The sequence below is a fragment of the Sphaeramia orbicularis genome, chromosome 21 (assembly GCF_902148855.1).
Source record: "Sphaeramia orbicularis chromosome 21, fSphaOr1.1, whole genome shotgun sequence".
In the NCBI taxonomy this organism is placed as follows: Eukaryota; Metazoa; Chordata; class Actinopteri; order Kurtiformes; family Apogonidae; genus Sphaeramia; species Sphaeramia orbicularis.
Genome location: NC_043977.1, coordinates 59,741,051 through 59,761,050, shown reverse-complemented (window position 1 = coordinate 59,761,050; position 20,000 = coordinate 59,741,051). Strand labels below are relative to the sequence as shown.

Genomic DNA, 20,000 nt, shown 5'->3' with positions numbered 1-20,000 from the left:
AACAGGTCTAACCCTAACCCTAACCCACTGAACAGGTCTAACCCTGACCCACTGAACAGGTCTAACCCTAACCCTAACCCCCTGAACAGGTCTAACCCTGACCCACTGAACAGGTCTAACCCTAACCCTAACCCCCTGAACAGGTCTAACCCTAACCCCCTGAACAGGTCTAACCCTAACCCACTGAACAGGTCTAACCCTAACCCACTGAACAGGTCTAACCCTAACCCTAACCCCCTGAACAGGTCTAACCCTAACCCCCTGAACAGGTCTAACCCTAACCCACTGAACAGGTCTAACCCTGACCCACTGAACAGGTCTAACCCTAACCCTAACCCTAACCCACTGAACAGGTCTAACCCTAACCCTAACCCACTGAACAGGTCTAACCCTGACCCACTGAACAGGTATAACCCTAACCCTAACTCACTGAACAGGTCTAACCCTAACCCTAACCCACTGAACAGGTCTAACCCTGACCCACTGAACAGGTCTAACCCTAACCCTAACCCACTGAACAGGTCTAACCCTGACCCACTGAACAGGTCTAACCCTAACCCTAACCCACTGAACAGGTCTAACCCTAACCCCCTGAACAGGTCTAACCCTAACCCTAACCCCCTGAACAGGTCTAACCCTAACCCTAACCCCCTGAACAGGTCTAACCCTAACCCACTGAACAGGTCTAACCCTGACCCACTGAACAGGTCTAACCCTAACCCTAACCCTAACCCACTGAACAGGTCTAACCCTAACCCACTGAACAGGTCTAACCCTGACCCACTGAACAGGTCTAACCCTAACCCACTGAACAGGTCTAACCCTAACCCTAACCCTAACCCACTGAACAGGTCTAACCCTGACCCACTGAACAGGTCTAACCCTAACCCTAACCCACTGAACAGGTCTAACCCTGACCCACTGAACAGGTCTAACCCTGACCCACTGAACAGGTCTAACCCTAACCCTAACCCACTGAACAGGTCTAACCCTAACCCCCTGAACAGGTCTAACCCTAACCCCCTGAACAGGTCTAACCCTAACCCACTGAACAGGTCTAACCCTGACCCACTGAACAGGTCTAACCCTAACCCTAACCCACTGAACAGGTCCAACCCTAACCCTAACCCACTGAACAGGTCTAACCCTGACCCACTGAACAGGTCTAACCCTAACCCTAACTCACTGAACAGGTCTAACCCTAACCCTAACCCACTGAACAGGTCTAACCCTGACCCACTGAACAGGTCTAACCCTAACCCTAACCCTAACCCACTGAACAGGTCTAACCCTGACCCACTGAACAGGTCTAACCCTAACCCACTGAACAGGTCTAACCCTAACCCTAACCCACTGAACAGGTCTAACCCTAACCCCCTGAACAGGTCTAACCCTAACCCTAACCCCCTGAACAGGTCTAACCCTAACCCTAACCCCCTGAACAGGTCTAACCCTAACCCACTGAACAGGTCTAACCCTGACCCACTGAACAGGTCTAACCCTAACCCACTGAACAGGTCTAACCCTAACCCTAACCCACTGAACAGGTCTAACCCTAACCCTAACCCACTGAACAGGTCTAACCCTGACCCACTGAACAGGTCTAACCCTAACCCTAACCCACTGAACAGGTCTAACCCTGACCCACTGAACAGGTCTAACCCTAACCCACTGAACAGGTCTAACCCTAAGCCTAACCTCCTGAACAGGTCTAACCCTAACCCACTGAACAGGTCTAACCCTAACCCCCTGAACAGGTCTAACCCTAACCCTAACCTCCTGAACAGGTCTAACCCTAACCCACTGAACAGGTCTAACCCTAACCCTAACCTCCTGAACAGGTCTAACCCTAACCCCCTGAACAGGTCTAACCCTAACCCTAACCTCCTGAACAGGTCTAACCCTAACCCACTGAACAGGTCTAACCCTAACCCTAACCCTAACCCACTGAACAGGTCTAACCCTAACCCTTACCCTAACCCACAGAACAGGTCTAACCCTAACCCACTGAACAGGACTAACCCTAACCCACTGAACAGGTTTAACCCTAACCCTAACCCACTGAACAGGTCTTACCCTAACCCACTGAACAGGACTAACCCTAACCCACTGAACAGGTCTAACCCTAACCCTAACCTCCTGAACAGGTCTAACCCTAACCCACTGAACAGGTCTAACCCTAACCCTAACCTCCTGAACAGGTCTAACCCTAACCCCCTGAACAGGTCTAACCCTAACCCACTGAACAGGTCTAACCCTAACCCTAACCCACTGAACAGGTCTAACCCTAACCCTTACCCTAACCCACTGAACAGGGCTAACCCTAACCCACTGAACAGGACTAACCCTAACCCACTGAACAGGTTTAACCCTAACCCTAACCCTAACCCACTGAACAGGTCTAACCCTAACCCACTGAACAGGACTAACCCTAACCCACTGAACAGGTTTAACCCTAACCCTATCCCACTGAACAGGTCTAACCCTAACCCACTGAACAGGTCTAACCCTAACCCACTGAAAAGGTCTAACCCTAACCCACTGAACAGGTCTAACCCTAACCCACTGAACAGGTCTAACCCTAACCCTAACCCACTGAAAAGGTCTAACCCTAACCCACTGAACAGGTCTAACCCTAACCCACTGAACAGGTCTAACCCTAACCCACTGAATAGGTCTAACCCTAACCCTAACCCACTGAACAGGTCTAACCCTAACCCACTGAATAGGTCTAACCCTAACCCACTGAACAGGTCTAACCCTAACCCACTGAAAAGGTCTAACCCTAACCCACTGAACAGGTCTAACCCTAACCCACTGAACAGGTCTAACCCTAACCCTAACCCACTGAAAAGGTCTAACCCTAACCCACTGAACAGGTCTAACCCTAACCCACTGAACAGGTCTAACCCTAACCCACTGAATAGGTCTAACCCTAACCCTAACCCACTGAACAGGTCTAACCCTAACCCACTGAATAGGTCTAACCCTAACCCACTGAACAGGTCTAACCCTAACCCACTGAAAAGGTCTAACCCTAATCCTAACCCACTGAACAGGTCTAACCCTAACCCACTGAACAGGTCTAACCCTAACCCACTGAACAGGTCTAACCCTAACCCTAACCCACTGAACAGGTCTAACCCTAACCCTAACCTCCTGAACAGGTCTAACCCTAACCCTAACCCACTGAACAGGTCTAACCCTAACCCACTGAACAGGTCTAACCCTAACCCACTGAACAGGTCTAACCCTAACCCACTGAACAGGTCTAACCCTAACCCACTGAACAGGTCTAACCCTAACCCACTGAACAGGTCTAACCCTAACCCTAACCCTAACCCACTGAACAGGTCTAACCCTAACCCTAACCTCCTGAACAGGTCTAACCAAGCCCGGATTAACCATATGGGCAACTGGGCAATTGCCCAGGGGCCCGCGACCTCTGAAGGGCCCTGGGTAGCTCGGGCATAACGAAAAAATCTGGTTATCTTTTGCTTATAAATGAAACTGTCCGCTGCCCGGAGCCATTGCACTGCACAGAAACCCTGCTCCTGCTGTCTGTGACCGTGAGCTGAGACCCTCTCCTCATTGGTCAGTCCAAAAAGCCAATCAGCGGTGACGCAAATCAACGTGCGTGCACTGAGCGGGATGTGAGACGTCAAGAACTACGCGACATACGCGACGTACGTGAATCAAACATTGCAAACATGGAGAAGCAGCTAAGTGGAAAGGTTAGTATTGGTCAGATAAGTATTTCTTTGAGAGAAATCGACGGTTTTCCAGATGTTTATAGCAGTGGCGATTTCTCATAGACTGCAGTGGAAGCCTGGCTTCCCCTAAAATGATGAAAATTAAATGGTTAAATATGTTCGGTTGTGTTGACATTTTATTGACTATAAATGTGTTAGAACACGTTCATCTCAAAGATGAGTTCGTTCAAATCAGCTTTATCACAAACCAACGGACGCGATGTTGTTCACTTCTCATACATTCCCGTTCCGCTGTTTTCTCCTCCATCTCTGCTCAGTGCATTTGTCCGTAGACTGCGGGCGTCTCTGGGCTTCAATGGGACTGAATGGAACAGTTTTTTTCATTGCGTCAAAACTGGACGGTAATTGGATAAATGCCACGATGTTGTCCCGCCCCCGGACACCGGGTGTCTCTGCGGGTGAATGGAGCTGTGGGCGGAGCTCGAACGGGCTATGCCAGAATCCCACGTGCTGATTGGAGGATCGGTCGAAAGGCTGAATCCCGTTTGATTGACAGCTGTTTTCAGATCTACTCCTTCACTGACAGTTCAGTTTAATACCGTCACACATTCTGCTGGGAAATCAAGAGAGAAAGTACTACGAAATTACTCGTTCATTTTTTGCACTGTAAATAAAACACACTCATTGGACTTCCTTGTTTCAATTTAACATAGTTTCAGCGTTTTCTTGTTTCAGTTCCATAATTTAATCATTTCTTGTTCGAGTTTAATATCGTTTTGTAGATAGTTAAATCAGTCAAACTGTCGGCTAGGTCGCAGTGAAAGGAGCATCTGTAGTTTAAAAAGGCTGAAGTCTGACACCCACAACACAATGAGCCAAGGCAATCTAAGCAGCCTAGGTCTCCTGGATATTGAGAGGACACTGGTCCAGTCCCTGAAAAAGACGCCTACTTGGTACGATAAGGTTACTGAGCATTTTCTTAATTTTTTTTTTTTTTTAATGTAAGCCAACAGTGAGCTTCCCTTGTCTAAAAGACGAGCAGCCGGCACTGGTTTATAGTATTTAGTATATTTAGTATTAAAATGTTTAACCCTTGCCTTGACATGCCTTGAATTGTGATGTGTTTTCTGTTTAAAAGATAAACTGGGACCAAAATGTTTATTTTATCAGATTATACTACATTATATTTATGTTTTCCTTGTGGTGGCTCCATGAAAATGTTGAGATATGTTTATTGTTGAGAGAAAGCAGATTTCCAGATGTTTACATTGCACTTACTTTAACTCTCTTGTTGAATTCTGAGGTGACAAGGGGATTTCTGTTTAAAATTCATATCTGATTCTATCAGATTATGTTTGTGTTTTGTCTGTGGGCTTTTTCTGACGATTCAATACATTTGTGTTGGCAAAAAGTGTTCTTAAATAAATACTGGATACTTTGGAAATGGTTTATTTATTTTTTGTGAAAATGGAGGACACTTCCCTCTCTTTCTAAAGTAGTGGATCAATTTTAGGTTATACTGATGATGAGGATGTGTTTTGTTTTCATATCATCATATGCAAGTGAGTGGCCTTGACAAGAGGCTGTAGTGGTGCACTTATAGTTCTACGAGCATTTACACATTTGTACATCAAAATGCAATTGATAATAGTTAGATATTGGAGTATGGGGTATGTTTACATATATTCCTGGAACTTATTCTGTATTTTGCCAGATTATAGGGATCCTGGGGTTGTGATGATGGGGCCCTTGAATATTGTTGCCCAGGGTACAATGAAGTGTTAATCTGGCCCTGGGTCTAACCCTAACCCTAACCCACTGAACAGGTCTAACCCTAACCCACTGAACAGGTCTAACCCTAACCCTAACCCACTGAACAGGTCTAACCCTAACCCACTGAACAGGTCTAACCCTAACCCACTGAACAGGTCTAACCCTAACCCTAACCCTAACCCACTGAACACATCTAACCCTAACCCACTGAACTGGTCTAACCCTAACCCTAACCTACTGAACAGGTCTAACCCTAACCCTAACCCACTGAACAGGTCTAACCCTCACCCACTGAACAGGTCTAACCCTAACCCTAACCCACTGAACAGGTCTAACCCTAACCCACTGAACAGGTCTTACCCTAACCCTAACCCAACTGAACAGGTCTAACCCTACCCCACTGAAAAGGTCTAACCCTAACCCACTGAACAGGTCTAACCCTAACCCGCTGAACAGGTCTAACCCTAACCCACTGAACTGGTCTAAACCTAACCCACTGAACAGGTCTCACCCTAACCCTAACCCACTGAACAGGTCTAACCCTAACCCACTGAACAGGTCTAACCCTAACCCACTGAACAGGTCTAACCCTAACCCACTGAACAGGTCTTACCCTAACCCTAACCCACTGAACAGGTCTAACCCTACCCCACTGAAAAGGTCTAACCCTAACCCACTGAACAGGTCTTACTCTAACCCTAACCCACTGAACAGGTCTAACCCTAACCCACTGAACAGGTCTAACCCTACCCCTAACCCACTGAACAGGTCTAACCCTAACAGGTCTACTGGTGGGTCTAACAGTCTGACAATGAGTTAAATGGAATAGATGTAAGTGGAATGAATGTGCCGGATACAAGCGGTCGAAATGAGTTTCCTCCGCAGGGTGGCTGGGCGCACCCTTAGGGATAGGATCAGGAGCTCAGTCACCAGGGAGGAGCTCGGAGTAGAGCCGCTGCTCCTCCGTGTCGAGAGGGGCCAGCTGAGGTGGATCAGACATCTGTTTCGGATGCCTCCTGGACGCCTCCCTAGGGAAGTGTTCCGGGCATGTCCCACCGGGAGGAGACCTCAGGGAAGACCCAGGACACGTTGGAGAGACTATGTCTCTCGGCTGGCCTGGGAACGCCTTGAGGTCCCCCCGGAAGAGCTGGAGGAGGAGTCTGGGGAGAGGGAAGTCTGGGCATCCCTGCTTAGACTGTTACCCCCGCGACCCGGCCCCGGATAAGCGGAAGAGAATGGATGGATGGATGGAATGTGCCTCAGGTGATGACAGTCGAAAGACACCGTATGTGGAAATTCTGGTACTAATGAGGTTTCCTTATGACATTTACACTATGAAGACAAAAGAACACTCAAAGCAGCGGGGTAAAGGGTCATCAAAATGATGGATGGAGTGGGACAGGCAGCACAATGGTGCAGCGGTTAGCATGGTCACCTGACAGGTGCAGATGTTAGCATGGTCACCTCACAGGTGCAGCGGTTAGCATGGTCACCTCACAGGTGCAGATGTTAGCATGGTCACCTCACAGGTGCAGCGGTTAGCATGGTCACCTCACAGGTGCAGATGTTAGCATGGTCACCTCACAGGTGCAGCGGTTAGCATGGTCACCTCACAGGTGCAGATGTTAGCATGGTCACCTCACAGGTGCAGTGGTTATGATCACCTCACAGGTGCAGATGTTAGCATGGTCCGGTGGGCCATTCACTGGGGTATGGAGTACTGAAGCTGCCATATCGAAAAATATATACAGAAATATAAAAATGGCTTGATACATTTAATTCATGTGCCAATACATGGTACAAAAAATGTAAAAGGCATTAATTTACCTTAACATTTCATTTTCTGCACCATTTTACTTATTTGTTGATTTTGTCCTTATTTTTATTTTTCCTTCTTTAATTTTTATCTCTACATTTATTAGGCCCGAGCCGAGTAAAGCCGGCGCAGGGCCTATTGAGTCTGCAGTGGGCGCATGGGGACGAAATCGGCAGTGACGTGGTCGCCTTTCTCCACTGTCGCCACTCTCACACATATTCACATTCACGGCACTGAGACCTTTCCGAAGATGTACATGACATGTGCACAAATCGCATATTTACACCTGCTCAGAATGAATGGGAGTCAATGGGACACGCCCACTCGGGGTCAGTCACGTGGGTGTAAGTGCACGACACGTGACATCTGACCCCACAGACATGTGGGGGAGCTCCAGAGCTTTCAAATAAGGTCAAATATGTGGTTGCCATAGAAACGGCTATATTGTTCCTGCTCAGATTCTTATTATTTTTTTTTTTTAATCTTTTTTTTTAATTTATTTATTTTTCTTTTCCTGCTCTTTGAGCTCAAATTTGTCCCCCTGAACATTTATGAAAACTCACCAAATTTTGCCCAAAATTCAGAAGTGCAAGAAATTGAATTTACATATAGGTTTTGTAGATGTCGGTAAAGAAATGTTGCTGCAGCGCCCCCTTGAAAAGTGGAAATGCATTACACCAATGGGAGCACGTCCAACGTAAAGTTTATTGTAGAGCCACGAAAATCGGTACACAGATTCATCATGAGCAGACAAACAAAAAATATTATTGTAGCCACGCCCCAAAACCAACCCTTAGTCAGCCATATTGGATTGAAATTTCCAAAATGCTGAGTCAGCGTTTTCGCTGACGTCGTATTTTAACTATCTCCTACTAAGCCATTTGGCCAAATGAGCTCAAAATTGGTGTACAGTACCTAGAAAAATGGGGCATCAAAAGTTAGCCGAATTGTTGGGATCGGTGTCACCGTTTTTGTGTGACAACATCGCAAACTTTGCAAAGTTTCTTCGGGAATTTACCATTACAAAAATTGCTTCAGCTCAGACCTACGAACACCGATTTGGCTGAAATTTGACTCAGACATCCATATCCTAGGCCTACACCCATTTACTAAAAGAAATTGAAATTTCACACTATAGCGCCCCCTACAAATGTGCATTTACAAAAATGACATCAGTTCGGACATACGAACACTGATTTGGCTCAAATTTGACTCAGACATCTGTCTCCCAGGCCTACACCTATTTGTCAAAAGAAACTGAAATTTCGCACTACAGCGCCCCCTACAAGTTTAATTTTTTTTTTTTTTTTTAATCAAAATTGCTTCAGTTCAGACATACGAACACCAATTTGGCTCAAATTTGACTCAGACGTCTATCTCTCAGGCCTACACCCATTTATTACAAAAGTTTGAAATTTGGAGCTATAGCGCCCCCTACAATGTTACCTTTATGAAAATTACTTCATGTTAGACATGCGAACACCAATTTGGCTCAAATTTGAATCAGTTGTCAATCTCCCAGGCCTACACCCATTTATCAAAAGAAATTTCCATTTCGCTCAATAGCGCCCCCTACAAATTTACCTTCACGAAAATTGCATTAATTCGGACATATGAATACCGATTTGGCTCAAATTTGACTCAGCGGTACATCTCGCAGGCCTACACCCATTCAATGGAAGAAATGTAATTTTAGCTGTATAGCGCCCCCTATAGATTTACTTATACAAAAATTTCTTTAGTTCGGACATACAAACAAAGATCTGCCTCAAATTTGAATCAGTTTTCAATCTCCCAGGCCTACACCCATTCATCAGAAGACATTGACATTTGGTGCTAGAGCGCCACTTGCTGAACGATGGACATACTTCTACTGGACGTGCCCGTGGCGAGGGCCTTTAGATGCTGCTTGCAGCTTTAATTTTTACTTTGTTTTCTATTATATATTTGTTATCTCTTTTCTTGCAGTGTTCGGCGTCAGCGGCCATCTTGGCCTAATGAGCCTTGAATGCATAAAGAAATAGAAAATAGAGACGCAGGAATAAATAGGCTTAGAAAAATAAACAGAAGAAAATACAAAAGGGGGAATAGTGGAGAGGTAAATATGACTATGATTTAAAAAAAAAAAAAGCCAATAAATTAATAAGAAGTCAGACCTGTTCAGATTCAGAATGTTCCAGAACCAGGTGTTCCGGCTCAGACCTATTCAGTTCTGCGTCTTCTCACAGATTTTTCCAGAGTGTTTGTAAAGTTGTGCTGAATAAAGGACAAACTGAGGGAACATGCAGGTGTTTTTAAGGAACTCTTACCTGAACCTCACAGCTCCTGTGGCAGGTGGTTCTGCACACTAGAAAAAAAAAAAAACAGACAAGGGAACACAGCGTCATTCTATCTGTTCTTCAACATCTGTCAAACACCTGGTGGAACATGTCGATCAGGAATAAAAGTGTTAAACGGGTCAAATTCAAATCAAACTGTGAGTTTCTTTTCTCGATTTTCTCTGTACTTTAGTTCCTTCAACCGACTTGAAATGTTGATCTGAAACAAACAGAAGGTTCTAAGGGCAGTGTGATGTGGAACCACCAGTCTGGAGGTCAACAGGGAACCCACTGTCACACTAGACCAGGTCCAACACTCAGTCCATTGGGTTGGTTCTGATGTTGATATACTGAACCAGAACAGTCCGGGGGAGGGTGGTGGACCAGAACCAGGACTCACACACGGTCCACCTCATGGTCAGAGGCAGAAGACCGGTTCAGGGTTCATCAGAGACCAGGAATCAGGACACATGGTCTGGAACCAGGAAGAACCAGACCAAGAAGAACCACTGGAGAGTCAAACATTCTGAGACAGTCTGAAGAGGAACAGCTGAGTCCCAGTCGAGGCCTGACCAGTCTGGGTCAGTCCCGGTCCAGATTGGACCAGCCCGGGTCAGTCCTCAGTTCCTCATATTTGTTCATATTTGTCAGATTGTCTAAAATATCAGACAAAGAATCAAAGGAATTAAAGGCAGTTTTTAAAAGTAGATTTCATTTATTGATGTTTGTCTGAAAGACGTTCAACACACACACACACACTACAGGGTGTCCCATAAGTCTCCATACATAGGAGACATAATACATACACTGTAAAAAAGATAACTTGCTAATGCTGGTCTAAATTAAATTTTTTAATTGATCTGTGTGAAAATGAGAGTATTTTGTATTCAATTTACAGAACTGTGTTTCTTCAACAAGCAACCTCCTATGGTTGGTCTAAATAGAATTTCCTTGTCCACACAACAAGACTATATGCGTTAAAATTAAAGCGCCTTCGTCTTGTTGGTCAAATCACGTCTGCGCATGCTCAAGTTACTTGAATGGGTTTAACGGCTCAGCAGCGCGCACAGACTTCACTTTCGCGCCTTCGTTACAGACTGTAAGATCCCTTGGATATGCTGGTAAGTACGTTTTCATAAAAAAAATTCCAGTAGCAATTTATTATCTTTATTGAAACGAAGGGTTGTTGAAATTGTGACTGTTTTTGATGAGGAGTAAGAGATCATAAACGGGTCGTTGGAGTGCATGAGGCTAAAGTTTTCACCAGGTCCTGACCAATGTCAGCGGTGGTGTGAAGTGCATTATAAAGCAACAATGTTGGCCCAACTGTATGGTACATATACTGCATTTGGAGCATTTTATTTTTATCCTTGTAAGTCCCGTAGTTTTCATTTGGAATGTCTTTACGAGGCAACCAGATGGACTTTTGTGTAGCTAGCATGGTACAGTGTTAATTCAATCATTGATTCAGAGATCACCCATTCCTGTTTATTTCACGTTGGTGCAACTGTTTTCGAGTCAGAAACTGAATAAAAAGCGTTTAACTTTTTCTCCGGAAAGTCTCTGTGCACATCACTATTTTCTGATGCAGCTCTAGAAGGCATTTCTTCCGTCCCGATGGAGTGAAGCAAACAAGAAACATGGGAAAAACATGTAAAAATGAAAGTCATCCGGCAAATACGACACGCTGTGTATTATTGAGAAAGGGTGTTGTTTCTACGGAGCAATGTAAACAAACAAAAAACATATAAGGACAGAGAAATAACAGGTCTGACAAAAGAAGGCAAAACTTGCATGGGAACTGGTTTACCTGCGGTGCAGGTGTCTTGCTGCAAGCCAAACACAGAGCGATACAAGTATTACTTGCTCAGACTAAACTTATTTAGCTCATTATTAATTATGATTTAGCAATTTAAGTTGCTTGTTTAAAAAGTAAGAGTAAAATGGGTCAATAAAGTTTACAATTAAAATAAGGGCATGATTTTAGGGAGTAATAGTTTTAAAACATTTTAACCAGTCTTGTTAATGTATGGAATTATATGTATATTTATATATTTTTTTATTATAGTGTCATTTGCAAGCCACTATGTGCTTGGATTTTAATGTATTAATAAACATTTGTAGTTTGTTTTCAAGATGTCAAAGTCATTGTGAATGTCTCTGTGGTGCATCTTTTGAAATGTTTCGTTTGTCTCTTGTTTCAGGGCTGAATGCATTGCAAATTTTGCAAATTCAGAAGTTCCAGTCAAGAGACCCTTCTCAAGCATTGCCGTCTTCATCATGGAACAGGTGCACATTGGCCATGTTTTTACACAGACTGTGAATGTGTCTTCAAAACGCCTGGTGCATTAAAATCACACCTCTCAAGGACACATACGTCTGGATAAATACACAAGCACTCTACATTTAAATGTGAATTGTGCAATTTCAATGAGATTTGCAGTGACAAAACATTTTTGAACCATTTTAACCATCATTTAAGTAAATGTGAAACAGTGCAATGGCCATTCCTTAGCTGTTCCTTCAAAACCAACAGACGTCCAACTTTTAGTTCTCATAAAAGTCTTTAACATAAGAATTACACACTTAATGATTTTCGAACCAGAGCAAGTGCTGAAACTGAACCTGAGGAAAATTATGATGAGCAATCTGATGTTGAAGCAGGGGCATCATCACAGTTTAGCTTGAGACCAGACCAGGTTGATGATGCAGTGGAAGATGTGGATTGTGAGAAGCTTGAGCATAAGTTGGCGTCCCTCTTTTTGTCTATGCAAACTGTGTTGCATGTTTCTGGAGATGCAGTACAAAAGATTGTAGAGGATTTGCATAAACTGCTGTCTTTTTCTGGCATACAAACTGTAAATAGTGTCAAAGAGATCCTTTCAAAGAACAATATTGAAATTAAAGATGCAAGCAGCATTGGGCGGGACCTCGCACCGGGCGTTCCGCCTCCCCTGCGATCCGCCTCCCGTGACCGTCCACACCTCAGCTCCACTCACACCTCTCCGTCCCCATACCAGTTCCCACCCTTTAGTGTCTGTCCTCCTTACATCTGTACAGAACACCAGCGACCCTCTGCTGAAACCACCATCACCTTTAAAATGAGACTTTTATTTTGGAAACCCTACTGTGTGTATGTGCATTTGTTTTGTATGTGAGAGAAAGAATCAGTTTGAAAAATGAATTGAAATTGTATGAATAATTGAGCATTAAAGTGATGATTTACCACATTTAAGGCTTTTATTTTGGAAAAACCCTATTGTGTGAGCATGTGTGTCTGTGAGAAAGAGTACTTTTGAATGAAGAAACATTGTACAAACAGTTGAGCGTTTGGTTATAAAAATAAAAAGAAGTTATGTCATAGACATTTTGTATTATTGGTAATTGGGGTTTTATTTTGAAAAAATGTACTCTGTGTACTTTTGAATGTGTGCAAAATTTCCAATATCCACAATACAATGCAGTAAAACCTTTTTTAAAATGGAGAAAAAAAAAAAAAAAAAATTGGATTGTCTGGGACTTGAACCCAGGTCCTCTTGTTTCATAGGCAGCTACATGAACCACTGCACTAAGGACAGACACATACATCTGTGCACCAGGAAGAGTTTTATAGGGACTTTGTCATTGTTAAAAGTTAAACTAAACATAGTCTTCAAAAAAATTGCCATAATTCCATAACCGTAGGTCGTATCTGAAAAATTCTTTCACCTTTGGATTCTTCAGACTTGTGGGAATTTAATGAGGTATAAGTTTTTTGTCAAAAGTCTGAAATGAATAAGCAGTAATTGCAGAAACGTAGAGTAACTTTCAAAGGCAGATTGCCAACTTCCTGTTGGAGTTAGCTCATGAGTGTCAGTGTATGATTTGTCGGCTCAATCAGACCAACATTTTGGCATTTGTTTCATGTTTCTGTGACATTCCTACTGGCCGCTAGGGCAGATTTTGTGGGTTTTTTAGTACATAGGTGGTGCTACAGAGTCCATTTTGGCACCCAAGGGGTTAATTTTGATATTGAATCAAAGTGTTCACCAGCCATGACATACATGGCAAATTTGGTGAGTTTTGGAGCATGTTAAGGGGGTCAAATGGCAGTCTAAAGAGGAAAAAGTATGAAAATAAACAAATTGCTATAAATCAATAACCGTACATCCAATCTCAAAATTTTTTGCATGTGAGCATTGTGCTGAGTCCTGTGAACGTGTAGATATATCATATGTGGGGAAAAAGTCAAAAGTGAAAAATGAGTTACAAACATCGCAACTTTGCAGGCTTGTAAAAAAAACAAAACTAAAACAGTTATGGAAAAAGTGCAAAGTAACTTTTTTGAGGAGGGTTCACTCTATCTTTTGGTGCTATTTATAAGTCAATATGACAAACGGTGAAATCGGAGTTAGTTTTAAAAATTTTATTTTGAAAGGCATATTGCGAACTTCCTGTTGGAGATAGCTCATAGGTGTCAGCACGTGATTTGTTGGGCTCGATTAAACGAAGGTTTTGGCATTGGTTTCATGTGTGTACGACATTCCTACTGGAAGTTTGCAATTTGAGCATTTTACTTTGAAAGGCAAATTCTGAACTTCCTGTTGGAGTTAGGTCATGAGTGTCAGCGCGTGATTTGTCGGGCTCGATGAGACGAAAATTTTGGCATTGGTATCATGTTTCTATGACATTCCTACTGGCCGCTAGGGCCGTTTTTGTGTTTGTAGGTGGTGCTAGAGAGCTCATTTTGGCACCTATGGGGTTAATTTTTACATTTTATCAAATTTTTCACCAGGCCTGACATGTGTGCCAAATTTGGTGAGTTTTAGAGCATGTTTAGGGGGTCAAAATCCAGGTCAAAGTAGTGTGTGAATAATAATAATATCATAACAAACGAATAACAGTAGGGCCTTGCTTGCAGGCAAGGCCTCTCACTGTGTGAGAGGGCCTTACCTTTCGGCTCGGTCCCTAATAAATGATTCTGTTTTGCAAGAAATATCAAGTGCTATAGCTCAGAACAATCCACTCCTTTCAACAACATCAAAAAAAGGTTCCCTGTCAACTGATCACAGACGGAATCTATACTTTAAGGAACACTTCACTGTTATAGAACCTACAGAACATCTGTATAACAGAACACGTAAAAAGTCATTTGTCTTTGTTTCTGTCTGTAAAGTCCTTGAGACTTTACTGAGCAGAGAAGATTTTTTGGACCAAATTGTATCTAATCAAGAAATTTCTGGACACATAAAGTCATTTCGAGATGGCAGTTACTACAAGGAAAATAAGTTACTGGGACAACAAAACATCAGTATCAGTTTGGCATTGTATGTTGACAATTTTGAGGTTTGCAACCCTCTGGGCACCTCTAGAAAACTCCATAAGATAACTGCAGTGTATTGGGTTCTTCTCAATTTACCACCCAGGCTCAGATCCAGCCTCACTTCTGTTCAGCTTGCTCTTTTGGGCAAAAGTGTGGATGTAAAAGAATATGGTTATGAAAAATTTCTTGAGCCATTGATTAAAGATTTAAAGGGTCTAGAGGAAGAGGGAATTTTTGTTGAAGTTCTTGATCAACAGATTAAAGGCACAGTTTTTTGTGTGTGTGCAGATAACCTCGCAGCACATAGTCTTGCAGGCTTTTTTGAGAGTTTTAATGTTGACAATTGCTGTCGGTTCTGTTTGATAAGTCGTGATCAGATTAAAACTACTGCAGTAAATGATTTTGAGTTGAGGGATGTTGATCAACATAACACTGTTTTGGAAGAGCAAAGACAGAGGGACAACCTTCAAAGCATTTGTGGTGTAAAAAGTAATTGTGTACTCAGGAAACATCTAAGCTATTTTCACCCAATAACTGGATTTCCCCCAGATATCCTGCACGACCTCTTTGAAGGGATCATCCCTTTGGAACTATCATTGTGTTTAAAACATCTCATCTCAAAGGGTTACTTTACTTTTGATGTTTTAAATGAGAGCATAAAATCTTTTCCTTATAAATTTTCTGACAAGGTCAACAAACCACAGAAAATTCCAAAAGGAAGCTCTGAAAAAGGGACTACTGGAGGTAATGGACATGAAAATTGGACACTGCTTCGTTTACGTCCTTTCATTATTGGAACAAAGATACCAGAGCCAGAGCCTGCATGGGAGATTTTAATGGACTTGAAGGAAATTGTTGAAATTTCAGTTTCAAATAGACTCTCTGAGGACACACTGGGTTACTTGAGCTGCAAAGTACTGGATCATTGCAAGTTGCTCACCAGCACCTTTCCAGATTTCAAGTTGAGACCAAAGCACCACTTCATTGACCACTACCCTCACCTCATTCGCTGCTTTGGGCCTTTAGTGGACTTGTGGACAATAAGGTTCGAAGCCAAACATAGTTTCTTTAAAAAGGTGGTCCATGATACCCACAATTGGAAGAACGTGCTACTCACTCTTTCAAAAAAACACCAGCAAATGACGGCATTACATTTCGACCGTGAAAACATCTTCAAGCCAAAACTATACATTAACAAAGTAAAGGTTGTGAGGGTTTCAGAACTGGAGCTATCAGTGAAGTGTGAAGTACAAAAGAAGTATCCACACCTTGATAGCGTGTCTCTTGCTGACTCAGTGCACCTGCATGGGACACAGTACACAAAGGACAGGATTTTAGCTGCTGGCGAGTGTGGCGGCCTCCCACAATTTCACAAAATCTTAACAATCCTTGTTAAGGCAGAGAAAGTGACTTTCATTTGTAAAAGACTTTCTTCATGGTACGATGAGCATTTCCGCTCTTATGAGCTGGTTGAGCCCCGCTGTGCCGAAATAATGCTCTTGGATCCAGATATGCTTACAGATTACCACCCACTGTCAGCATACAAAGGTGGCGGAAAGTTGCTGGTGACCACCAGGACATTCATTCTGCAGTAAAGCATATCAAGATGGTATGACATCTTGTGCCCCCTGCTTTTAATAATAAACTATAAAATAAGCATGCTATTTTCTTGCGTGTTTCTGAAAGTATAAAAATTGAAAACAAGTTTTTAAACTTTCTGGATAAATGTGGTTGAAAAGCTGATTAATATGCTTACATAGTCATAGTTTTCCGATCATGTTCTAATATGTTCTCCTTCTCTTTTTTTCCAGACTCTGTTACTTCGAGTGGTTCTCTCTTCGACAGAAGCCCGGCGACTGGAGCTTAGTCATATTCCAGAGTCTGTTGCTGATCTCATTGATGTGATAAAAGAGAGACTTGAGCTTCAAGAAGATTTTTCTCTCCAGTTTGAGGATCCAGAATTTGGAAATTCCTTGTGCAACTTAACAACAATGTCCGAATTACCTGCTGAACGTGCAGTCCTTCATATCCTGTGGCAACGTGATGTATCCTCCCCTAACCGTTCCAGCTGTTCATCATCCTCAGCAGATACAATCAGTGTTCACTCTGACATGTTCAGCCCCAGCTATACTGACTCCTTTCAGTTAAACATGAGGCATGCTACAAAATGGCCCTCCCCATTCCCTGTTCCAAAGTTCTCGTATGACGTTGAATTAAAATTACAGAAAGGTAATGACGTTTATGAGAAGACAAAAAAGGGCCTAGACGTAACAAGAGACATTAAAATGGAAATATTGGATAAAATTGCGGAGGCAATTTTTTAAATCAAAAGTTACCCTGAGCAAGATGAACTTGAATCAGTTGCCTCTGCACTGGTTCACAAGTATCCATGCCTCAAGGAACCAAGCAGTGTCTTTGGCCATGAAGGATGGACCACAAGTATCCGTTACAAGCTTGGGAATTACCGATCAAAGTTGCGCCAGGCAGGCTGTAACGAAGTCGATGTTAACAGCAGAGGAAAAAGGGGAGGCTGCGATGACAGTCTATTCACCCTGAAAAAACCCAGACGTGGAGAAGTGAATCATGTTCCAGATCATCCGCAAAACCATGATAGGTCTTCTCTTGAGGAGGAAAGAGTGCTTCTTGCTGAAGAAATGAAGAAGAAGAGGAAAGACACAACATTGATCCAAAGCAAGATGAACCTGACGTTTTCCCTGAGACGTAAAGAAGTAATGGAGGGGCAGCCCATAGTATCAGAGGTCCTGGAGAGATGGCCTGCACTGTTTACACCCGAGCAGGTAAGACTGCCCCCTTTTTATTTGCAAATGTCTGATTTTAGTGCTTAATCCAGCGCTTATAATATGTTGTGAAAACTCAGTTTGACCATGTATAATGTACTGTGCATTGATTTACTTTAAAAATGTGTATACATGCTGCCCCCTATATGGCTGCAAACAAGGCTGAGGATAAAACCATAGATACTAGTGTTCATGTCAGAGGTTAATGGTCGTGTCATAATGCGGTTCCAGTGTAATAAAGTATGCGGTTTGGGCAAGATCCTTTTTCAAAGTAATATGACTTGGACCTAGTGAGGACTATCTTTGAGAAAAATATTTTTCTGAAAATGAAATTGAGCTGTTTTTGATTTTTTAAGATATCGGAGGAGTTTCATCGAATCACTGGCAAAAATCTCTTGGAGACCTTCAGGGAATCTCTCGACGAGTTTGGGCCTCATCTACTTAGACTGTACCGGGCCAAAAGAGAGGCTCGTGGAAAGAAGATGGCTGACCTACTTGATTCACTCGATGAACAGGCAAGAAGTTACTTGTAGCCAAAAAGTCTTAAAATTACAATGTGTAAAAAAGTAAGTATTTGTATTTGATAATCTCAAAGGGACCCTGGATGATTAGACCAGTTCATCAAGTTGCATATTTATTTCTATCTCTCATATGCATGTTCAACTAAAGAACTCACTAGATGACTGCATTTTTGAGTAAAATGTTTTAGTCCACATTAGTACCGTGATGTAGCAGTGCTGCAGTGCTTCTCATTTCTGTGTCGTAACCACTGCTCAGTCTGGCAGACAGTGTACTTTATCTCTGAGAAACTGCACATCTCACCTATTTATATAGCGATACATTTCCACTCTGTTCAAAACAGGAAGAGATTAAGAGGGATAACAGAGAAAAATAAACCCAGTATAAAAACATTTGTTTTTGCTTTTCAAAGTAAAAGTGACTGTGGCTGAATCAATCAATTGTAGGGAGGTTTAGTGATGTAAAACTTTGGAGGAACTACGGAGCCTTGACAGCAGGGAGTCAAAACTAACATGCAGCAAACCTGGTATTCCACATGTTGGCTGGTACCTAGTATGTGTTGTGGAAGCAACAGCTGCAAGCACCAAAACATACTGTCAGTCTGAGCAACAGTTAGGAGCATTGTTGCTAAGGGATGTAACTGTGCCAACACGGACCAAAACATGGCAGCCTCCTGGTGACTTAATAAGCTCGGTCTTACTAATGCAAATTTCTAGTGCGGTTTTTGTTCAATAAACACGTGAGATATAAATATCTATCCAACAAGATGAACTGGCCTAATATTTCAGTGTTCCTTCTAAGGATTTTTTGATGTCTGCTGTATCCTTATTATTTGAATAGTTTTATGTTCTGTGTAAATGTATCACTGAAAAAACTGATCAAAATTCTTTCCTTCTTAACATGGAACTATTAAGACCTTGAACATCACATTTCATCGCAGCACAGCAACATTGAAGGGCCTCCCAATCTATGTCCGGGATGACACAACCTCCTTTTTCCTGAAATGTTCTGTAAGTAGCTGCTATATGCAACATATCATAGTTGAATATAAAGAGTTATGTTTAAGTTGCATTCTGTGGGGGTATACAATCTCAAGGATATCATTTTCATTATTGTTGGAAGCCAAAATTGAATCTGAATTTAAATCTCAATTGATGGTACAGAACCCACATTTTATTTTACAATAAAATAAGCATTACTTCTAAATCAAATTTTACAATTATTGAATGAATAATGTTGTGCATCATTTTACTTAAAAACTTACATTATCTTAAATATATTCAAAAATATTTCATGTTAGGAAAAAGGCCAAAATTACAGTGATCCAGTTCACAATGGTTAGTATAGTTCCTGAAAACCCCAAGGTTGAAAGTAAGACTGTTCAACAGAAACAGGACACCTCCAGATGTAAATACTTCATCCATCATTGTTTCTTTTCCATGGTGGACTTTATGCATGTAATGATAAAGCTTCTGAAGATAAACTTGACTAGTAATAATACATTTAGATTAAATAAGGGTTGAACAATTTTGAAAACAAAAAGTGTTTACTGTGTTTTTTGTTTGTCTTAATGTCAAATTTTGATCATTTTGAATTGTTTTGCAAATTAGATATAAACTGTTGGATTGAAGGAAATGGTAACTTCAGATTATTCTCCTATTTGACAAATTTTTTATTTTAAAAATGAGGAAAAAAGGGTTTTTGAACGCTATACTAAAAATATGCCACTAGAATGATTAAATGATATGTGCAAAAAAAGTT

At 42.2% G+C, this 20,000-nt stretch overlaps 1 pseudogene; it reads right to left on the bottom strand.

Moving 5' to 3' along the window:
- Positions 1-20,000, bottom strand: part of LOC115412091 (tensin-like) — a 103,242-nt pseudogene that overhangs the window by 60,554 nt on the left and 22,688 nt on the right.